The sequence below is a fragment of the Micrasema longulum genome, unplaced genomic scaffold (genome assembly GCF_059751315.1).
Source record: "Micrasema longulum isolate JH-2025_06_02 unplaced genomic scaffold, ASM5975131v1 h1tg000834l, whole genome shotgun sequence".
Classification (NCBI taxonomy): Eukaryota; Metazoa; Arthropoda; class Insecta; order Trichoptera; family Brachycentridae; genus Micrasema; species Micrasema longulum.
The window spans coordinates 473223-494440 of NW_028278026.1; the positions used below are offsets into that span (position 1 = coordinate 473223).

Genomic DNA, 21218 nt, shown 5'->3' on the forward strand with positions numbered 1-21218 from the left:
TGTTGATAAATCCACCTGGTCATTTTCAGGCGTTGCCTACTATGTTGGTGAAATAATTCAATTAGATGAATCTCACCCGCATAAATAAAGGTTACAGCTCTTTAACTTCACAAACATCAACAAATGAAAGAATCGAAGGAATATAGATGTTCAAATATGGGCAGAATGGTGAATATTACACAGTGTGTAAAGTGGCCACTTAAACCAGCCATTGACAGGTCATAAGCCCTGTAGATGCCTGGACTTCTATATTACCTTATTTTAAATGTTCTTCAACTCTGTTTTAATGTGTTAATACTACAGAAATAGTTTATTCTTATTCTTAGTGGTGGGGGTCAGTGCTATGCAAGCTCCTGACGTCGACGTGACGTATAAAGAGCCTGGCTACTGTGTGGAAGGCGCGAGTTTACATTTTGCTAAATCTCCCCCTCCAAGCCTAGATCCGTAAAGTATCGGTCTATTAGGTATGGAGCGAGCTCTTTAACATCCTCAGGCTTAACCAGTGGTCCCCCGAGGATGAGGCTCCTTTTATGATGTAAAGCATCACATGCGCATATAATGTGTATAGGTGTTTCCTCATCTGAACTGCAGAACCTACATATGGAAGTTTCGGGAAGGTTCATTCTAGCAAGGTGTTTGTTCAATCTGCAGTGCCCTGTAAGGGCTCTAGTGAATAGAAGAGTTTACTTTAGAATTTAATTTACATGGTTCGGTTGTTCAGTACTCTCCGTCATCAAATGTAATTTATAATACAAAATAAACAAAAGTATACAAAGAAGGTCAGTTATTTAAGTACTAGGGGCCAGTTGCATAAAAAAAGTTAAGTTGAATAAAGTTTGAAGTTAAATAATTGTCGCGTTTTTGTCAAAATATTCAAAACGAATCGTGGAGAAATGTTTTCATAAATAAATTTAAGGAAGATTTTTTTTTTAAATACGTCACTAGAAAAACGCGACATGTTTGGCCTTGATAGTTTGAAATTTAAATGGTCAGGAACAAATAAACATGAATCGTGACGTATTAGGGGCGTGTCAAATGGAATGGCCGTTTTTGCGGGAATTCAAAATTACAATTTTAAAAATATTTTTTATGCTACTGATAAGAAAAAAAAAATAAATTACGGGACAGTATTTCATAGACCTTTACTACTTAAAAAAAAGTGATATTTCCTACCCTTATTGCCTACAAATATTGAAGTTTTCATATGGGTAAATTGAAGTTTTCATATGGGTAAGGTACCTACAACTAATTTAGAAACGATATTGATGATTTCAAACATAATAATAAAGATAGGGTAGTGATTTTATCAATATGATAAAAAAACATTCGGAGAGAATTTTTGTGATTTCTAATAAATGCGTTAATATACAGTATAGTCTCACGATAAGAGCACCATTTTATACCCATGTGAGAACCTGCTTTAACCTCATACTCGTATTTACAAAATAATATTTAAAACAAATAAATATTAAAAAAGAATACACTAATGGATCGAGTAGGGGAGAGTTGTCGGAACGCCCAAGTAAAAGTCCCAAGTTCAATGTCTGCAGTCCCCTGTATCCAGACCCAACACATGTGCAATACTGTGCAGTAGGTACTGGTGGATTTTTTGAAGCTGGCGCGTTAGCAATACTTACACAAACGCATTATGTAGTATCTGTAAGTAAGCTCATGGTATGACATCGCACGGCATGCGTATAATGAAAATAATCTCTGTCTCTCTCGCGCTCAGACGCGCTTATTAGCTTAACATAGACAACTATTGCTTTGTTCGTTGCTAATCATATATAGATCAGCTACGTCAACGGCACCGAGAGAAAAAGTTATCATACCTCTACGCAAACAGCGCACTAAATTCAGTGAACGCGCATTTGCGGTCGCGGGCCCTATGGCATGGAATGCTCTCCCAGCAGTGGTGCGAGGCTGTCAGAGTGAAGTGATGTTTCGAAAAAAACTTAAAACCCACTTGTTCTCTAAATCATTTGAATAAATCCGTAGCATATGACCACAAAATAAGTTGTTTGAATTAAATTACAGATTTAAAAGCTTCAATTAAATTTATTTATCTATAGAATCACTATAAAAATGGCGCTATATAAGTTATCAATCATAATCTTGAATATTTTTTTTTTTAATATTTAAAAATATGTACTACATCTTAATATATAAATCTATTTTGTGTAATCATGTAAAATCGTATCGACGAATGCTTTTAAATGGTATGTTTTCCAGTATGTATCTTGGTTGAATTACCTAATAAAATAAAAAATAATAATAAAATTTAGACAGGATGCTTCCGCGTTCGTCTGAAAGTCTTTTCGTCTTTTGCTGCGATTTTTAGTGGTTAAAATGTAATAATACGTAATTAATGTTTTTGTATATGTATTTATGTATTAAACTATGGACTAAAAACACTGATTTATAAATACATATTTTCATTTCATGTAAAGGTCGATTATCTAGTGCTGGCGCTTTCGCAAAACTTACATAAAAAAAATTTGCCGTACAGAATATTGATGTTAAAAATCTTGATATTATCTTAAATGTTTTAAAAAATCTCCTTTGGATTAGAGCGAAAAAAAACAACAACTTAAGAAACTGTCATATATTTATTTACTTTAAACAAAAATGTTTTTTATTAAATAATTACATTTAATTACACTACATAGATTAATATAGTCTAATTAAAATGCACCGTACAAATTATATTGGAGAAAATATCTACACACACTTATTGATAAACAAAAAAGATAGAACATTTGGTTTACATTTAATGTAACCCTTTTGTAAATCAACGCCGGTAGATTTCTAAATGCGTTTGTGTGAGTTTTGCGAACGCGCCAGCTTTAGTTAAACAACCAGTACAGTGTTTGTACTAAGTTGTATGCATTGAGAGTATGCACGGAGAACAGGGGGACACGGGTGTGCTAAGCTGTGGCACATGCTCTGTACGGATCAGCGATCGGCAACAAGCCATATGCGTGAACTGACGCTTTTTGTAACTAGAGAAGAAAATACAACGATTTAACCGAGCACTAAATAAATAGTCCAGACCTTGTCTTGATGTCCCTTATGTTTGTCAATGCTTCTTTTCTTTTTGAAAATTGTTTTTAACTATTCTTTTATTGTTATGTTTTAAACCTATAAATTGTATACATGAACAGTGTCCATTAATAAATAAATAAATAGTATCATGACTTTCTGAATGTGGCTTTTGTAAGAACTAAAATAATACAAAAACAGAATAAACACGAAGACTGGGCACTAGGTAAAGAGGAGTTGATTTTAATAAAATTAATGAAAATGAATAAAATACAAAAAATAAATAATGGTGCGTAGGGCACTGCATTGGAACATCAATTGCAGCGTATCTTGGTCATTTTTGTTACATGAAGGTAAGATGATCAGTACGCTTCAGGTTCCAGTCCAGGGACCCTGAAATATTCTAGTGGAATCCACCCCTTTAAATAAATATTTCATATCAGCCACGTCGGGAATCCAACCCGAGACCTCTTGCATGGTAGGCAAACGCGCTGACCATTACACCTTTATGAAAATTACGTTATACAAATTATCTATTACTTTTTAATGTTATAAATAAACCTTCGAGCATTTTTGTAATTTAAAAATGAACATATCACGGATAAGATGTTACTGCGCGAGCTGAAAGCGCAGTTTCTCGAAGCGTCGAAAGTCGAGGGAAAGATTATGCACCCCAAAAAGTCGACACCTCAGAGCGGATGCGTGACTCGGAAGGGGAAACTAAATTTAATTTCAGTTAACACATTTCGGGATGCCGCGGACGTGGATCTGCTTCGCCCGAGGTCGGGTCGTTCCCGCGAGGCCGGGAATCCAGGACAACGAGCGAAAAAGCCAACATATTCCCCGAGGCTGAGTTAATATTTCAAATAATATCAAGCACAATGTTTATCGGCTGGATTGTAACGGTTTTGAATGAGACTATTTCAATCCGCGAAGAACATTCGACTGGGCAATCGTCCAAATCTAAGGACTTCAGAAATATGTTATTAATTGTTGCGACGCATTCATTGGACTATCGAATGTCGAAAGCGTCCGGCTGATGGAATCTAATCTTAAGTTTTACAGGCTAGCGGCTACAATGAGAAAATGACGCTAAACAGTCCCCGCGCGGGTGCCTGGTACGTGCGAACGAGTTTCGGATTGACAGCTGATTCTGGTTTGATTAATTCACGATTGTGGTGATGTGTGAAGTCACGATCGTGACAGGCTGTGGATTCTGATACCCGGTAGCCGCAGACTAGTCATTAGCTCTCGGATACTTCTTCTACATCATCTGATAAGAACGATTTCGATTAAAGCGCCGATTGAGCATTTGAACGACAGCCCGCTGACCTTTCCCAACTATCTCGATACACGTTCGCGAATTAAACGAGGTTAGTTTGCGCAAAACGTCCAAGTTATGATCCCATGAGGCCGGCGATTCGCATCTAAATGAAATCACACGTCAAAATACAGAAATACGGCCCGAGATTGAGTAAACTATAACGGTCTCGGAGTTGCCGACATTTCGAATCCGTGAATGTAAAGTTAATAAAAAACATCGCTAACTTGAACATTGATCTGACGATAGCGAGTATTGGAAATATTTCAAGATAATAATATTCTTATCGATAAAGTGGGGACCCCGCTCTAGTTAAGCGATAAACAAATTGTAATAATATAAGTAGTAAAAACACAAGTTTAGTAGCGAGACGAAACGATAGCGATAATGTAAGCAGGGAGCGAGTGGGTTAAATGAATAGCGTAGGAAAATGCAAGTGTCACGTGATGGGGCGGGGGCGTGGTGAAACAAAGGTAAAGAAAAGTTAACACATTTCGCTCATGTTTCACGCGGTTCCTGTTTTACAAATAAAGAAGACATTGATGACGAATTAAAGAAACGGCAGCAATAGCCGGCAGTACTCGATGTCAGCAAAACTGCATAAAAGTATACCTAGTACTTAATACTGATACGCATTGTTCGAATAAAAAACATCATCACGGTGATGTCGCAAAAACTTCGATAATTTCTGTAGTTCATTCGCCAAAGCGTGGGCGTCTGGATAATTGATAAAACAAATATTTTGAACACATTTTCCAGCGAGCGGCGCGGTTGAATACACCCATCTCGAAGGTCGTAAATATTCCTTTCGAGAATTGAGTTTGGCGCGCTGACAAAGGTCCCGACTCCTAACCGGGGCCGACACAGTGCCAGTGGTCCGGGAGAGGATCAAAATATTTGTGTTCACTTCGGGACTGGTGGTCTTTTGTCCCTATTCTGGGAAAATGGGATCACTCGCTTCTCCTCGGACCCGAAACGTCGCATGTCCCTTCCTTTATCAACGAGACACTGAGCCGTACTCGCCAGATCGATAAAGATTAGTTCGGCGTCGAGTGGGGAACCTCCGCGGACGCGGCGAGTAGAAAGTACACGCAGATTAGGGATGCGTCTCGTAGTACTGAAGTCAGAAGGGAACGAAACATCGATGCCTTTTGATAATGTGCACCGATAAACGGGTTTCGGGACCTCGACTGGATGTCATTCATGAAGCCAGATGAACCATGTGTGTGTGTATAATGGTAAATGGTATGGTACAAAAGTATTTGAACAGAAAAGGATGAATTCACATTCTCACAGAACCCATGGGAAATCGTGGCATGACGGTATCCTAAATGCTACAAATATGTACGTATTCCGCCCTTACAATCGACACAAGATTTCACAAATAAAAAGTCTGATGTAAATTATAACACTAATAAGTTGAATTCATTTTGAATACGCGTAATTTAAGAATAATGAGGGAAATTTTGACAACCGAAGATTAAGGTTAACCAAATGTCGCGACCTCCTTAAGGAGCGGGTCGAATCGAGAAGGTAATTTAATTGGTCAAGTACAGCAGTACAGCGGTGATGGTGATGATTAATATTTCTCGTAATAAAATAAACTGAGTGTATTACTTAGCTGGGAAGGCCGCGACTATCACTCGCTTCCAATTAGAAATAATAAACAATGCGAGATAAGAGTGCCCCAAATACCGAGACAAGGTGAAGCGAGTTCAGGCTGTATGCAAGTCTAATGGAGTTACGCGAGCCTACTGAAGCGAATGGTCGTACTGTTACCACATACTCGTAGAAATTCAATAAAAAAATGCATACAGTTAAATATATATATAGTTAGATAATTTATATAGCGCCATTTTTGTGAAAATCACCTGAAGGGCGCAGTACAATTAATAAATATCCCAGCACGTCTTGCAGCTACAGAGCGCATGGACGGTTGGGAGTCTAGTTCCTCGTTTTCAACTAAGATCAATTAAAAATTACAACAGATAGGAGCTAGATTACAGGACGTCTTGCAGCTACAGAGCGCATAGACAGTTAGAAATGTAGCCCCCTATTTACGCATTTTAAAAATTGACAAATAAATTTAGTGTATTAATGATATTAAAAAAAAAAATAATAATAAAAAGAAGTATGATTACAACACGTCTTGCAGCTGCTAAGCGCATAAAAGATTGGAATTCTAGACCCCATTAACAAAATTTAGGTATTTTAAAAAATATATGAAAGCTAGATAACCAATCATCGTGCAGCTACAAAGCGCATGGACGAGTGGAATTCTAGCAAAGTTAAAATGATATCAATAAATTTACAAAAAAATAGAGAATAGTAGTAAATTTGTCAAGCGTTCATGCCAAGAAGTAAGCAATAAAAAACTAAATAAATAAAACACTGTTCCAACTCTATGGTTAACAAAGGCAGATAGATGTCCGAAGAGAAGCTTTTGTATACAGTAGGTAAATACCGTCGCCATGTGGCCCACTGGCTGCTTGATAATTTCTGGAAACGCACGTGTGTAGTTACTGGGGGATTATGTCTATTATTCTAACGACTTGGTGTCCATTTTGGTCCGTATTATTTCGTTGTATGAGACGTAACAGTCCTGTTCAATTAACTTTTTACATGAATATTACACAAACGCGTGTATGAGCGGTTTGAAATAATCGCAATATACGAAAGAGTGTCTCGTTTGAAATACGACATTAATAAGCGGATCACATTACTTACCTTCATTGTCTGAAGTTCATAAAATCGAAATGCGGCTGCATTAAATTTCTGAAGAATAAATTGGATTAAATCAGCACCCTTTGTCTACAGTAAACTTTAAATGACATCGAGTGGAACGAAGCGAGGCAGGTGATGTGGAGTTTGTAAGTTAAAAGGGCGGATCATTTACTCGGATAAATTTCATTGATCGAATTGAAGCCAATAAACAAATGACACCTTTTTTACCAGCGTAAAGTATATCTAGAAACTGATCTTCGGCGCGTGAGTACCGAAATAAAATGCGAAGTAATCAGAGTGCGCGATAGAGAAAAGGTAAGGCCGTAGCAGGCTGCTTAAGTTACAAATAAGGTGAATTAATATATTTTTAGTAGGTGCCGAGACACTTGACAGAATACGGTGTGAGGATGGAGCGAGGAATGCACCTGAATTATGTATTTATGCAGCCGAGCAAGACGCCCTCGCGCCTCTCCGCATCTGAACCCATTTAAATAAGAAAAAGTTTCTCAGACAGAATACTCAATATGGGAACGATATTTTTATTAATCTTAGACCCGAGGAACAATCAAATAGGACCGTGTGAACTAAAATACAAGCTCGAATAACTAAATGCTTATATCTCGAGACCGACGGGGGTAAGAGATACTACCACAAACGAGTTCTCATAAACAAGGCTGTTCGACGTAAAACTGATCAAATAATATGTAAACCCTACAAGTATTGTATTTGTCGCGTACAACAGATCGGCAAATTTACTCAAAGACCCTAATTATCTCGCACTTCGCAGAAGTTCCGACAAAGAATGGTGCTGGCCGCTGTTTTGAGTTTTGAGAGTTCGCTCGAAAGCTCTGACCGTTACAATGATGAAATGTGTGCGGACGGTCGCAAAAAAGGCAACAAAAAAAACACTCCGCCTACCTGACATGCTTTGACATATTTGACGAATCCTACCCGCGCGCAACAATAGCGTCCCACGGAAACTAACCGAAATTGCCGGGATAAGAACGTTGGTAATGGTAATGTAGAAATTAGAAACATGAAGAGAATTTTGTTCAATGCTAGGCACGAAGACGCCGTGTCTAGATTTATCGAGAATGATAACTATCGATCTTATTTCTTACGTAGTGCAAAATTTAATTACTTAGACCCTGAACACAGAAGTTGAATTGAGAAATAGATGAAGCAAATCATTGACAAATTTTTGAATAACTTTATTCATGTTCAAGGTATCGCGCAATACTGCGAAATTTCAAGTACATGTAGTATACCTATACTCAAATAATTGCGAATGTCTTCTTCGCGTTAAGAAAACGTTTTCCTTCGAAAGTAAATACGAATAATATACAAGTGTACTGACGAGAGTAAAGTTTGATGCGTGACATGAGATCGGTAATTAAATGCGAGAGAAATTATGACTTCACTCTGTGGCTGCTTTCAAAGTGAAAGAATATTGTCCGGGGAGGAGACATTACTATATCGCGTATTCATGACACGAAAACGAATTAACACAATACGATTTGGACACTCTCGTGTGTGCACGGATAAATCTCAAAGGTAAGAAGGCGAATTCGCTTCGATAAAGCCACGGACCACACGGGAGATACACAGATTAAGCTAATAAAAAACTTTTAAGGAAAATCGTAAAGTTTTGATGGCTCAAAAAGGGTTACTTGAATGATTCACCGCAGAATGTCGGATGACCTTACAACCGTCGAACCGACATTGATTGAAAAGGAAAAGAACCACGCCGCAGTCTCGGTGGATAAGTGCTCGTTTGGTGGGTGATAGTGTGCAGGGTTCAATTACATCGACCGCGGAAGAGCGATGAATTAGGCACAACCACGGTCCTGCGTCGGCTGGTAGTGGAGGAGATGCGACAGCCTGCGTGCTGAGAGGTAGGGGGATCGATTGATGGCAGGGGAAATCACCAACAATAGACAGACCCCTCCGATCTACCGCTCGAGTGAGAATTCGGTGGGAACAATCTACGTAATAAGTATTATTGTTCCACGTTAAATAATATTGCTAAAAAGACGCGCATTATGGTCAAAATTATAAACAAGGATCAGAAACAAATGATTACAAAAAGAGGATATTCAAAAAGTCTTTAAATGAAGCAAAATAAACCGCTTAAGATATAAAAACGCGTATTATACATACATAAATTATGTAAAACACACAAGAAAAAAAACAAAGCAAAACACAAGCGGCGAAATAATGAATAATTTTAAAAGAAAAGGTTTCTTTATATCGGGAGCCCTCGGTAGCCGAACGGGCCCACCCTTATATTACAGAGTCATTGACAACCCCCGGAGAAAGCCACCCTCGAATAATGAAGGGCTCGCACTCTATCCCTGATCAATACTTGCCCCATTGTAGCCGCCTAGCGCTACATACAATGCTCATTCTGTCGACAAAACCGTGATTCTTCAATCTGTTGTATCAAATAATGCCTACCCCGTGTCTGAACAAAAAGGGATGAATCAGTCCCCGTCGGTCGGGCGAACAAGCGAGCGACAAAACTCTCTTTCTGCGCCTTTCTACGTCAATTCTATTTAGTAATAAGGCATACAGAACTAAATAGGGGATAAAAAGATGTATTCAAAAATTAAGGGGTGAATTCCGTGTTTACTTTGTCAGATCACGCTACTGATATTCATTTACTGTTATGATTATGGACGTAAAATTGTTTAGGTAGCAGTTTAAGTTACACAGATCAATTTAACGTGCTATTATTTTCAATAATTATAATATGGTATTAGATATCAGACATCCAATATATAATCGATAAAAATGTAATTTTAGACATTTTCCGCTCATTCTACAGAACGAACATTAATTTATCGATGAGTTTATTTTTGAACCGCTAAAAGAAAAATACATATAAATCAATAAATTTTATACAGTATTTTATGAAAATATCTGATTAGACAAAAGGGAAAAAGCTGCTGGAACAAATAATGTAATATTTCGTAACTTCAAAACACATTTAATACGATACGCGTTTCATTTTACGATGAATTTTTTATATTTTTTTTTATTTAAAAAAAGAGAAATACTGAAGTTATAGTTATATAGTTATATACTCAAATATTTAAATTTTCAGACCATTTCCTGAAAATCGTAAATAACTTGCTGCTGGAAAAATGGAAATCGTGTTATGGTAGAGTGGGATTCGAACCTGGGACCTTTGGGCCGTGAGTCTACAATACTACCACGGGACCACAACCCGGTTTTAAGAATGTACGGTTTTTTTAATGTACTGTTTTATTTCCAATAAAATTGTGTATTAATTGATGGATTTTTTACCACCGCCGCGCCAACTTATGTTACATTTTACAAAGCGCACTTAAGCGCCCCTGCGTAATATTAGACCATATTTTTACAGGTAGAAAAGAAGTAGAAGGTATGATAGAATTAAGAGCTCTTAAGCGTGAAATACAAAACAAACGGATTACAATATTAGCCATAGAGGGGAACCACGATCCACGATGTGAACTCCGGGGACTGACGGCTAAGTAACCGAAGCATACACGCGAAACCGTGAAGAATTATAATGTACCAGTTTAGTCACTTCAAGAGAGGTACTCGACTGAGGAATACTCCAGTACTTAATAATTATATACGGTGTCATAGAACCCACGGTTCACATGATACGAAATGATTCTTAAAGTTGTACGTATTATGTATCTGTAAAAAATGCGTAACCGCTCAAACAAAATTAATGTGCTCATGCCAGTCAAGCTCGAGTGTTCTTATTAACAACTTATTGTGCACGGCTCCTTTATCAGAAGGCGCCGGATTAACACGCCTAAAATAAGGATAAAGTCAAATCTTGCTTCGACCGATTGAATGTTTATGTTTTACTGCTTAAGAAAGGTAAGGGGATTGGTGTTTCCGACCGAAGTTTCGGTTTCAGCCGATAAAACGAGTTGCAGTCAAAATTGGCCGAAACCTACGGTCGCGACGTGTGGGATTACGTTCGGTTGTACTTGGCACAATTAGGGATATTGGATTGTTGTCCATTTAAATAATTAGAAATATAAAAAAAATAAAGAAACAGGATATTTAATATTGTAAAACTGTATACTAATTTCACTAGTACATAGGTAGTCATGTTTTGTTTATTTAGCTCCACACAAAAAATGTCTGCCTTAAAACAGGTTGTATCGAGTTAGGCAGACTACACATAATCCAGAGATGTTACCATAAAAAAAATGTAGTAGGTAAATATATCGTAATTTTGTTATTAAACCATTATTTTTTATTATTGTTTTCCATTGTCTAATATAAACATTAAAACTAGACTGATTTTGTGATTTGCTGACTAATGCTAATAGTTCTCAGATCTTAAATATTTTTATTTTTATAATTCCTTTATAGATAACAATTGAAAGTTCTTACTATAAAGCGCTAAAAATAAATAAATTGACTCATTAAAATTTACGCCATTTAATTCATTGTGTATTTTTGTTGAAAACTTATTTTAATGAACTTGTAAGGTTTAACAATTAAAACGCCTAATTTTGCGAGTTTCGGTTTCAGCCGAAAGTAAAATAGAAGCCGAAATTCAGTTTTGGGTCACTGCTACGTTTATCATAAACGACTATGGCAAAACGTCTAAAAGTAATCGAATAAGACATTAATAAATTTTTAAAACAAGCGAGATATTTAAATAATTCTTTTATTTGCACTGCATGGGATATTAAAATAATTATTTAAAAATACATTACGCATTGAAAATACTTTTCATGATTTTTTTTTCAATCGTTTTTACACAGCTGTATAGTGAGTCGTGTGGACGGAACTTTACTATATGTTCTAATCTTGTGCATCGGATGCATTTATTCACCGTTTAATTCGCTGTTAAATCTTACTATGCAGTCTCCATATCGATTAAGGCGGCCGTCAGAATACGCACTGGGGATTGTTTACCGGAGGATTCAATAATAGAGGCAAGTTTACACTGGCGGGCATTCCATGGGAAAAACACCGCACCAATATTCCCTACGTAACCCTCGATTTGTGTTGCCAGTAATACGAAACTGTTTTGAAACTGGGGTGATTAACTTCGTGCCACATTGTGTACATTTATAACCCCTTTTAACATTGCAATAAAACGCATCAAATAAAATTAGAAAACACAATAATACCATTGAGATCACCACGAGCACTTGCTTTTATAATTATTTCTTAAATGTTTTTTGTTTATTATTTTGAATCTTGAAGTAGGGCACACAAACACACACATTTTTAGAAAAGTAGCGTGGATGCTTGGAGTAGATTATTCTTATGCTGATATAGAGTCAATGTTAAATATTTCTAGTCTACAAAAACGTAGAACTAATATTGATTCCATATATATGATGTTCCATCATATAGGACAAGTAAAATTCCGTATTCCGACTAGTAGATTGAGAAACAATGAAGTACTGTTCATCTATCAGCATACAAAAAACTATGGCCTTAATTCTCCAATGACCCATCTTTGTCGTATTGTTAACTCAAGACAACATCTGGACTCTTTTGGTTTAAGTTTACAGAGATTTAAACGAGCACTAAATAAATAGTCGAGATCTTGTCTCGATGTCCCTTATGTTTGTCAATGCTTCTTTTCTTTTTAATTTTTTTTTTAACTATTATTTTATTGTAATATTAAAACCCTATAAATTGTATGAATGGACAATGTCCGTTAATAAATAAATAAATTACTAAACATCTTCTTATTTATGTAACTTTAATAATTACATTGCGTGTTTAATTACTTATAAACTTGTTGACTTATTTATAAACTTTTAATTATTTATAAACTTTTTGACACGAGTTTTACCCTTAAGTGTGAATTTTGATATATTGTTTTCTCCATAAATGTTTTTTCCTATACCACAATATGTTTTTATTACGTTATACACATACCATTAAAAATTGAGACTTAGATTTTTTTCTAAATGGGAGTTTGATTTTTTCCTTATCTCTGGCATCATTATGATGTTCTAGTTGCCTTTGATCAATGTTTGACCATCATCATCATGAATATTCCCTTTCTCCACCAAAAGGTGCATAGGGCACTGCATTGGTACACCAATCGCAGCGTATCTTGATCATTTTTTGTTACACGAAGGTCAGATGATCAGTATTACGCTTCAGGTGCCAGTCCAGGGACAGTGAAATATTCTGGTGTAAAACAACTTTTTTTAAAATAAATATTTCATGTCAACAATTGAACCGAGAGCTCTTGCATGGTAGGCAAACGCACTTTCTAAATCTTCATTCTTGATTAGAGATATCAGTTATGTATGGTATTATAACATTCACAAAAGTCGTCATATAAATACTATGCAAAATAAGCACAAACCATTCAAAAAACATAATAAATCCTGATAACAATCAGCGGTAACAAAACGCACAATAATAGCTCTATAGTTTGCGACCCCTGTTTCTAGTTTGTACGAGAACAAGCAGAACAAGCCACGTCGTACGGAGCAGGGGGGATAAACTTGGGGCTCGTGCTCGCCTATTGTCCTAATTTAGGTATTCAAATTGTTACCCAGACGCGTCACCTGCCTCCGGGACCGAACCACGGTTAGAAGGAAACATGTTGTAGTATTCAATAACGAATTTATCACTGGTGTTTAAACAAACTGACATAACGCGCATGGGCAAGCACTAAATCAAAACACCTTTAAACATCTTAAATTAGAAGTCGTGCAAATTAGTGCATATGCGTTATTCGTCCAAATCATTGTAGATATGCACATAAAGAATATAAATGACAAATGTCAAAAAATGCAGTTTTATGACGGAGACCCTTTAAGTTTTCAAATATATTGGACATTACAATAAATTTATAAATACAAAGAAACCTGCTAAGTACAAATAGCCTATACTGTTTTAAATAATCTAAAATGGTTTCCTTAAGCCAAAATGTTTCGAGTATGTCCAAATGCTTGTAGATAGGCTGGAATTCCTCTTTAGGGAGTTATTTAGATATAAATTAGTTGCAACAGAGAGGAAGCTAATTTTTGAGAAGGGAACACTGTGGAACATTCACCATTCTGGATAAATTTGACCAATCATATTCTTTCATCTGTAGTGTGCAAAGTGGCCACTCAAGCCAGTCAATGCCAGGTCATAAGCCCTTTAAATGCCTAGACTTTCATATTCCCTTCTCAAAAATGTTTTCCCTCTCTGTAGCAACAAATGGTTTAATTAATATTAAATTATCGGAAAGTAGAAGAAAGTAGAACAGAAATGTAGATCATGTGAACTGCCGTCAGATGGCATTATTAGTTTAAAACACATAAAATTAAATTCCACTCTTTATATCCTGCACCCTTCATTATAATATTTAAAAATGTAAAAAAAACAATCAAAAACTAATTCCACAAATATTTTTTAACGTTAAAAATCATATGAACACTAAATTAAAAATGTGTCTAAACACGGTTTTTTAAGTTATGTTAACATTATTTAAGCAAAATATTTTTTTAATAAAAAGAAATCATATATACTCGTATACACTTTAAATTGGAAATAAATAGACGGAAAACATGACATTATTATAAACCTGTTATAAAATTAAATAATGCGATATAATAGTAAAAATAGTAATATTCTGATTAGTAAATAAAGTATTACAGAATTGCACGGTGATGAAATACTATAAATTCTTAACATTTAAGTGAGCGTCGTTTGTTGGCATTATAATCAAAATGGCGGTAAATATATCCGATACAAAAGTTGAGAATCGAATAATGCGGGGCGACAAAGCCGTGTATTATTATTATTAATAATAATTAGGGCTCACGCACATGGTGGCAAGGGGGCAATTTTTTACCCCTTCATTTTGTAAGAAAGCCCCACATTCTGCTGTCGCTTTAGGGTTGTGTGAATGAGTGCACACGGACTAGGGATGCTATGGGAATCGATACAAAACATCGATTATGATTTATTACTACGCAGTGTTTGACTACTGAGCATGATGTTATTACGAGCCTAATAATTGTTTTAAGAGAAATGAAGAACTTATTTAGGTGAGATTCATCCGAATGATTTCGCTCGCATTCAGGAAAACGTCTGAAAACACTTTTTGATTTATTCTTAGGGAAAAAATCCAGAACTCGTCTGCCAATATTTAGACGCACTTAAAATAGTCAGGACATAACCAGTATCGGAGACTTCCGAGATGAAGATAATAGTAGGCAAAACTCTTAAGAGAAAGCGCGAGGAACACATTTGTGAGGATAAGGACATCGTAAGATGAAGTAGACAAAGGAAGGACTGGTGCGGCTAATCCAAAGAATGCACACCACTAGACTCGATTATATTGCACTGCATGATCAGCCGCATGGTACTTGTCCTCGTGGAAGACCTCCCAAAAGGTGGAAGGACAGCTGGGAATCCACCTCTCAGGAGGAACAAGCAGACTACAGAGGTCTTTAGCAGGGAAGAAGATGTTTATTACAAGTCGTTGACAGATTATAAACACAAAATAGACAGTTAAACGGCAATTGACAACCAAATCAAGATAATCAATAGGATATGTCGTTTCTTCTAGTTTCAAGTATCTTAGGCCGACAAAACGCAAACGATTTATGAGGCGTTGAAAATAATAAATAACAGGTCATGGATCGGGTTATAAATAGAAAATGTTAGTACCCGGAGCACACACAATATAGGAAAGTGAGGCATAGGATGAAAAGAAGAAGAAAATATTCTGGCAATGCCACTTAAAATCATTTTGCTATGGTAGACACGATATTCCAAACTAAAATCAAACACTGCTGTTATTTTTTATATATTACTCAATTGATTTCAAAGAACACTAAGATTTGTGGTATATCTGACTCAAAAGATCGTAGAGATACGTGAACGTCCTTCGAAGAAAAAAAGATTGGTAAAACTTCATTTACAACTCAAAACTGCCAAATTTAGACTTAAGACAGTGTATCTACTCCCGTGGGTGTTATATAATTGTCATTTTATAGTTGTATGTAATTTTTGACGTATCTATGGATTAAACCATTTAGATTCGCTTGCTTATATTTATATTGTTTACGAAATTCAGAACATGCATATAATTACATAATTCCTATTATTTCCCGATAAGCTTTTGAATCGGTAATATCTTATCGACCAAGTGATTAAAATGTTATTTATAGACGTAAAGCGTAAGGACAGGATTTTATGATCGAGAACTATTCGTGACGATTTGAAGCAATGCAAAACTGTATATAAAAAATGTTTTTTCCAAACAATGACGACCTTGTCATGCATACGAGTATTATGCCCATAAGATAATAGGAAAACAATGCATTTTTAAGCTTTGATTTTCGTTTCGAGGCCAGCTGTTAATTTCAATTTGTCAATTATATTCAAAAAGTACAATCAAGCGACGTTCTTTTTCGTACGCCATGATCCCTTTAATCAAAAGTGAGATTACGTCATCGCTAGATAGGAGCTTAGGGCAGCAACACATAAGGGTGTTTATAATACTGAGCGAGAGGGGTTGCTTTCTGCTCTGCGGCAGTTGTTCAACTGTTGGGCATGCGTGTTACAAACAGGGTCAAACACAAACCGAAACAAACACATCTTAATAAATAATAACATACACAAGTGCATCGAACAACAAATAAAACGCATAATAAAGTTAAATGTGTCGAATGTACAAATATCACGATAAATAAAGTACAATATGAAACATGATACTACGCTAAAAAATGCGTTTTTTTTTATTTTCCCTTCCTTATATACTTTTCTCGTTCTTACATCGCTGTCTTTATTGTATTTTAAAATTTTATCTTTTTTTATTCTATTTTATTATCACCTTAGATTACATAATTTATGTAATTCTATCATCAGATGAGTCCATATAATATAGTTTTACTTCTAAAAGGTATAAAACATATAAAACTATCGGATTCTTACCAATAAAATAAACTAGGGTGCTATTCTGAACCGCTCTAGCGGCACGAGAAAACAGTTTTTCTCGTGTATTTTGTATGTAAATACGCGAGATAATACGGCCGCGAGAGCGTTTGGAAAATCACCCCTGATGACATATTACGAAAAAACTATTATACATTCTTATACTGAAAATGAATTATTTGCCTAAAATATTTGTATGCTTAATATGAAAAGCATCTGTACACAATTTTATGTATTTTTTATTTAATTATTTATTATATTTATTGAGTTCAAAAGGGAATGGATAGTTTATTTCGATGTGTATCCAGTTTTTTAATACTTTGAAGTTTACTTCATATTCATAGTGGTGAATTATTAATTTTTAATATGAAAGGATTAGTATCAATAATATTAAGAGTGACATGCGCTCAGTAGCTGCAAGATCTGTAATAATCTAACTGCTATGAAAAAAAATGAGTGTTAATAGCATCGAAACACTAAACTTCATTGTCAAATTAAAACATAACGTAAACATAAAAACATCCAAAATGAGTTTGTTGTAACTCCTGGGAGTACAAAAAAAATATTGTATGATTTAAAAAATAAAAAATAAATAAATGGGGGATATATTTATTACCGTCCATGCCCTCTGTAGTTGCAAGACGTGCTGTAATCTAGCTCCTATCTGATATAATTGAAATTCATCATAATTGGAAACGGGAACTAGAATCCCAATCGTCTTCGTCTCGTCATATTTTATACCATAAATAGGTAGATAAATTTTATTAAATGATTTATCAACTGATAGGTGATTTTAATGACGATAGTAAATAGCAGCCCTGTTTCAGGTCAGGGCATATGCGGACTGTGAACATGTTAATTCCCCCAAAAGCGGGTCCGGCGTGAGGGGCGCGGTGACGCGGGGCGGCGCGCGGTCGATAGCGACGATAGCAGGGGTATCTGGTTCGAGGACCGAAGCGACGATTACAGCGACGATAAAACCCATCGTGTGTCGGACTAATTGAACGAATTGAACGCGGTGATAGCGATCGATTCCGCGGTAATTCAATTAAGGAGCCGAATCGACAGCAAAACAACTGTTCGATTAAAAAACGCCGAATATTTTTAAGTAACCGCATAATATTGTTAATTGAATCGGCATTCACTTCGCAACACTTCATTATAAATTATTATGAAAATAAAACTTTGTTTTAGTGTTTTATTTTACGTCACCAGTCACAAGAGTTTTATATCACCCGTCGATGGGAGGAAGGCTCTCCCGAAACTGTAGTAGTGTTCTTGTAAAATAATAAAAGTTGTGTAACACTAAAAACAAAGTTTTATTTTCATAATAATTAATTAATTAATTAACCATAGCATATTTTATGCCTCATCTCGTTAATATATTTTTTTAATGTGCGCGGATGATAAAACGCTTTGTACTTACAGCAAATCTGCAAAACAAAATTAATTTTTTACCCTTAAAAATAGACGCACTATATCTGAATTATGCTATTTATTTAAGTTCTTGAATAATAAAGTATTCTTTGAACCTACTCCCCAAAATTAATCTTAATGTGCCCTCGCGTGACAAGAATAAGTATTTGTTCCATCTGCCAGTCTGTAGCACTAACTAACACTAACTCATTCCTCTATCGTTCTTGCTCTAACTATAATACTTTTTTCATGTATTGATATATTTTATTTCTGGTTGCGATACGATCCCACTTGCTATTTAATGATACTCACACTTACTTTTTCTCTCTTTTACTTTACTCACACACACTTTAATTTTTTAAATGAAATATTTGCGTTCTTATGATTCGCTCAAATATTTAATTTTGAGGGCCATTTTCGACAAGTTGTAAATAACTCACTATTAGAAAATGGGAATCAAGTTGTGGAAGAGTAGGGTTCGAACCTCGGACCTCTGATCCGTGAGTCCGCAACACTGGCAACACCCTTGCAGAGATGTTAATGATAAAACATAGGAAGAATGTAAAATTTAACATAGTGATAATTTAAAGCATCTAACCACATGTCGTGGGTCCTGTAATTGCCTAGAGTTACATGTGAAATTAATTTACAAAAAAGTTTTTTATCTCTGTTGAAATGTGTTTAAATCTTATGAAAGTGGGTTAAACCCAGTATTTGTCAACAAAAATTTGGACGCATTAAAAATATTTTTAAGTAATTACAATGAATACCCTCACACCCTTGCCACGGTGACCCCTGTCACTAACCCAGTCACAATGTGTCATCCGCGGTCACTCTAGTCACGGGCTGTCGTGGCGCGGTCACTCCCGTCACGGTTCGTCATCTGTCAGTGGCCGAAGAATTTTCCACGACCAATTGAAGACGTTGCCACAAAAAAGACTCAGCTAAAATTAAGAAAAATGTTAACTTCCCATTGCAATCGGGGCCCTGGCTTTCATTAATCCGAGTAATTGACGTTTAATTCTATTGTACGATCTCTTTATTTTTGCATCAGCATAGCACATTTTTTTTGGTTTAAAGAAAATGGAAAACCGTATCACCCTTTAATTTCCCGGTAAACCGAAAAAGGGAATTGAATCGTTTTTGCGGCAGTGCCTTCAATGACTGGCATTCGGAACATTGCGGTGACTCAAACTAGCATAGCCGTGTAAACAATGCCACTTGTATACGATCATTCGAAGAACCGCAATCTCGCCTTATCTCGGATGGATCACAAAGAAGCGGTTGTCTGTCTGGAATGTTCAGATCGCGACCTGTTCACACTGCAATGATTTTTCCCGATTTTAGAAAACATATTTCAGCAAAAACACAGCAAAATTTGGAAAATTGTTTTCAGGCGTCGCCCAGTATGTGAAATAATTCAATCAGAAGAATATCTTCACAACAATAAAGGTTTCAGCTCTTTAGCTTCACTGAAATCAACAGATGGAAGAATGAAGAAAAATGGACGTTGAAATACAAGTAATACAAAAATAATAAATATACATATTTTTTTTAATTCATAAATATCTTAAAAAATACATGTTTTTGTAAAATTCTAAACATATCTACTTTTACACATCTAGTGAATGTTTTCACTGTAACTCTCTAAAAAAAGAGACCAACTCTTGTGCTTGGAGAGTGACTTACATTGTTTTAGTTGTTTATTTATAAGAGTTTATATTATTTAAAATACGAGTACATAAAAATGAAAAATAAAAACATAGGATATAAAAAGAAAAAAACATAAAAATATAAAATTATGAATGTGAACCAGCCAATGACAGGTAATACACCCTGTAAATGCCTAGACTTCCATATTTTTTTCTCTAAAATGTCCTCCATTTCTGTTGTAACTTTTTAGCTTTGAAATAGTAAAAATACACAAACCATGATCCTAAATTTATATTTAATTCTACAAATGTAATGGATTTATACAAGTGAATTAAATAGTTTTTGCCTACTAGTACTTTTCGTGTAATTGCAATTTTGGTTATGAGGAAGAAATTTGACAAACACACAGTGAAAGGGGCAACGAAAGGAGTAGGGTTAAATTCCCTTTAAATTGTGGTTTATGAAAAAAACTAATTTTTTTTCTTAATTTTTGAAAAAAAAATGTTTTTTTTAGTATGAGTAAAACCGATGAGAAGACCTTCGGTCATTTAAACGGTATTCGGGTTTGTGGAGGTAGTGCTTTCATTAAACCATAAGCAAGTGAATTTCATGAAATTGACATGTTTTAGGTGTAATTTTTTTTTAAACTAACAACGTCATGTCCAAAGTTTTGCACAGTACCCGGCAGTAAATAAAGAACATCGGGCTAAAGAAAAAGACTGCGTCGTCTCTGTCGCACGAGACCGGTATCTGTAACATGGACGAATGACAAAGACGACGCTCTACATAGCTGAAGTTAGCCGATTAGGCCGGCAGTCTCTTGAGCCCGATTTACTTTATTTAATGCCGGGTACTGAGCCTTTGACTTGTTTACATGGCTATTACAAAATAAACACATATTGTCCAAGATACTTTTAAAAGCGTCATTGGTGTGAAAATCACCCAAAGGTGGTGTACAAAATATAGCCCAACACGTCTTGAAGTTACAGAGCGCTAGGACGTAGGTCGGTTCAGTTGTGCCGGTGTAAAGATATAGTGAAACGAATGGAATGAAAAATTAAAAATACGAAGTTAAGTTTAGGTTAACCTTTGAGATAACACTATTGTCGGATCGCAAATCATAACACCTTTCGAG

The 21218-nt window shown here is 35.6% G+C and overlaps 1 protein-coding gene across 2 annotated transcripts in view; it reads right to left on the reverse strand.

The window, feature by feature from the left end:
* Positions 1-21218, reverse strand: part of tna (Zinc finger MIZ domain-containing protein tonalli) — an 80349-nt gene that overhangs the window by 37545 nt on the left and 21586 nt on the right. The gene's annotated exons all lie outside the window — the stretch shown is intronic.